This window comes from Trichechus manatus, unplaced genomic scaffold, assembly GCF_000243295.1.
Source record: "Trichechus manatus latirostris isolate Lorelei unplaced genomic scaffold, TriManLat1.0 scaffold00003, whole genome shotgun sequence".
NCBI lineage: Eukaryota > Metazoa > Chordata > Mammalia > Sirenia > Trichechidae > Trichechus > Trichechus manatus.
Genome location: NW_004443939.1, coordinates 21,955,098 through 21,959,116, shown reverse-complemented (window position 1 = coordinate 21,959,116; position 4,019 = coordinate 21,955,098).

Sequence of the window (4,019 nt, the reverse complement as noted above, 5' to 3'; positions counted from 1 at the left end):
AAAAAAAAAAAAAAAAAAAAAAGCTAAGAGTTAAGCTCTGAGGGTAACCAGTCCAGGGAATTTCAAGAGGTTTGTGGAGGAGAATTTTTCAGTTATGCAGAACTGATGATTAAGTTTCTTCAAGCTCTCCAGTTAAGATGTGAATGCTGTCGCTGAAGTTGTCCGTAATGGTTACCTCTTCTATTAGGCCATGTATGACCTGAGAGTTTCACCTAATTTCCTTAGCGGTGTTGGGGAAATATAATTTAAAAAAAACTGTTCCCAGCCTGGAAAAATCTCTATAAAGACAGAAGAGAAGGAAAACAATTTTATTATTGAATAAGTATTAAACAAGAATGTAACACATCACAGGCAATCCGGTAAAGAGATTGCAAAGACATAAAGAAATTTTATTCTCTGTGTAGCTAAGTGGATACAATCTATACATAATGTCAAGATAAAATTGTTAATTTTCTAGTATCTTCATGGCTGGATGTGGGTTTGCACCATTTGAAGTTATTATGCTTGTCTCCTCCCAGGAAACTGGGAGGTAGAGCCACCTTCCTTGATAATTACATTTCAAAAGAGGTGGCTCCCAGGTCCTAGAGGAAACACCCTAGATTTACATACTTTTAAGAGACAGAGAAAAGAACTTTAAAGTTTTTTTAAGTTAATCCTGAAAGAAGAGAGAGGGTGGAGGAAGTTTCTTTCTTATTTTTCATTTGTCTTTACACTAAGCATGGCCCTGACGATGGCTTGTCCAGGAGGAAGTACAGTCCATATAATAGTCTGCTGCAGTGGTGAGGTCTTTAAGGTTTATATGGTCGTGGGGCTTCAGTTTACATGGTTTCTTATGATCCTGAGAAAAGGGCCAGCTGCCAAGCAATGTCGAATCCCAATAAAAAACTTACCATTGAGTTGATTCTGACTCATGGTGACCCCACGTGTGTCAGAGTAGACCTGTACTCCAGAGGGTTTTCAATAGCTGATTTTTGGAAGTAGATTGCCAGGCATTTCTTCCAAGGTGCTTATGTGTGGACTCGAACCTCCAACCTTTTGGTTAGCAACCAAGTGCTTTAACCGTTTGCACCACTCAGGGACTCCTAGTGATCAGACACCAGGCTTTAGTTCTCAGTGACACAAAGAAAGGTAGGAGGGAGAAAAACTGGAAATGTTAGTTTGGAGGGTTGAAGCCAGATATTGGTAAATACTGAAAGAATTGAAAGTTTGGTCAATATTAACAATTTGGGTAGAATAACAGGGTTGCTATGAGTTGGAATCGACTTGACAGCAACCAGTTTGTTTTCTGTTTTTTGTTCAGTCCAATTTTAAGATAGGTACCAAACTGGGATTTCATGGTAGTGCTTAGAGGGGTGAGGAGACAAATCTCTATCAGAGGAGACAAGTCAGTCTTCACATTCATCAGTTACCCACAGTTTACAAAGAGGTGCCACATTGCTCTAGAAAACGAATACAGATGGAATCTGAAAAGATTATGCTGCATATGATGCATAATTATCCATCGAAACAGAAAATTTTCCTCTACAACTGGATAGGTGTGTACTTTCCAATGGGCTGGCATGTCCTTCAGTAAAAGGCCTTTGCTTTACCATATGCGTTACAGAACCTACATCTCAATAGTCTTTCCTGGAAAATAAAATTGAAATATTGGAAATATCTAAGTAATATCTTTGCATTTTTAAAGAAATTTTTTACTATTCTTCTACTGCGTGAAAGATGTTTAAACTAAATAAAGCTCATTGTTCTGCAATTGTAATAGTGGTTGGATGAATGGATTACATTTTGAAGGATTTTGGCACAAGTGCCAACTATTTTAAAAAAAAGAGTTCGTATTTGCCTAATGGTCTCTTTGGAGGTTATAGAAATTAAGTTTTAAGACAGTAGAAAATAAAAGCATGTAGAGTTTACTTGCTTTCGGATAAAAGAAGATGTATACATTTATAGATTCACAGGCACATATACATATGGAATGGAATACATTTGCATACTTATATAGATATATAGATATAGATGGAACGATATACATCATAATGTAACAGTGGCTTTTCTCTGTCAGTATTATCAGTTATTTATATTTTTCTTTTTTTCTACTATCACATTTTCTACAAAAAATGTGTATTAGTTATGTAAAAAGGAAATAAAAGTTTTCATAAGAAAGAAGGAATAATTAAATACCTAGAGTAAAAGAGGCAGCATTGATAATGACAATTACCTAAGTCTGAGGAGTCACGTGAAAAAAATGCCGCAAAGAGAAATAGATCAAACCTTAATTAATGAAATACGGCAGCATGTTAAATCCTGCATACTGCTATTTAGGTAATATTGGGTAAGAATGGCATTTAATTAATTTTCAAGTTAAGAAACAGTAGTGTAAGAATGGAAATTTCTTAAAATAAATATTGAGGCATATAGTATAATCTTCTATTCTTATGTTAAAAAAGGCTACAGATTGTTTTCAGAGCTTACTTTTTATTTAAAAAAAAAAATCCTTATGCTAATCTATTGGCAAATTTGCCACAGATGTCAATACTGACAAGTAATTTGCTAAAAGCAATTATGCTTTTCTACTCTTTGGATTAAATGCTAAGCTCTGTATTCTTTTAAGGATGGACATGTGAAAAAGAAGTTATTTGAAACTGCATTTATTGTATAAATAAATTTCATGTTTTTATAAAGCCAATTTATCAAGGGAGAATAAAATCTCTTAATAAAAGGAGACTACTGAAAATTCTCTCCAGTTGAAAATAAACTAATCCCAGAAAACAACATAGTAACTAATAGAATATATCTTTAATATTGAAATGTCAGTAGAAGCAAAATTGGATTATATGTGTAAAAAATAATCAGAAACATCAAAAAGTACTGTCAGATTCACATGACACAAAATATTTGGCTTAAAATTGAAAAGCATATTAAAACGAGTCATTTGGCATTGGGGAAGGCTTTTGTGTGAAGATTCAAACAGTACAGTTCTGTCTTTGGAATAGGATCTGGAAAGAAAATCCAATTCAATATAAGGACTATGTTATCTTGAAAATAAAATGGTAAAAATGTAAGATGGCTACAGGGGTAAGAAGGAGGGCAAGTGGAATCTCACTGATGTGTCCCACTCATGATCCGGGGGCTTTCTCTGTCTCATCCTTTCTTGCCTGTGGGTCTCAATTCTCCCACCATCTATTTTGGGGGATTAGGAATGTTTTGGACCATGGTGGTAGTATTTGGTTGTGGCTCAGTCTAGGAAGGCACAGCAAATCTTGGACACAGTCACTGTCATAACAATATCATGTTACTGTCAATGTTCATAGACAACGCCAAACAGCTGTTGGCAGATGGCCTCCCAGATAAGGGTAAGAAGGCTGAGTACAAGATCGGGGGTGGGTATGGAAAGTTGATTAGATTCTCTTTCCCATCTATTGTTTTGCTATGACATAAACTCTATTCTTGACTTCCCAATGGGCCATCACTATTGATTCCCAGTGGCCTTATTTGGAAGTTAAAAGAAAAAAAAAAAAAAAAAAAACTATTTCTTTTTGCATTCATTCTATAATAATCTTAATTCTCCTCTAGATTATGTGAATGGATTCCCAACTAGGGAATGTTCACATTTAAGGAAGGGCAGAGGAGTTAAAGATGTTCCAAGAGATTATTTTGTCACCTTGATGATTTTCTTGCCATTCATTGAATGTCTACTATGTGCTCAGTGTTATGGATTGAATTGAATATGTGTTCTAAATCCTAACCCCTATACTTGTAGATGCAACCCCATTTGGGAATAAGGTTTTCTTTGTTATGTTAATGAGGACATATCAGTGTAGGGCCTCTTTCAAACCTATCACTTTTGAGATATCAAAAGAACAGATTAGTCACAGAAGCAAGCAAGTGCAAATGGGAAGAGATTGATGCCATGTGGAAATCACTAAGGAACCAAGGAAAAGAAGCTGAAAGAGACAACGATTTTTCCCCAGAGCAGACAGAGAGATTTCTCCTAGAGCCAGCACCCTGAATTAGACTTTTAGCTT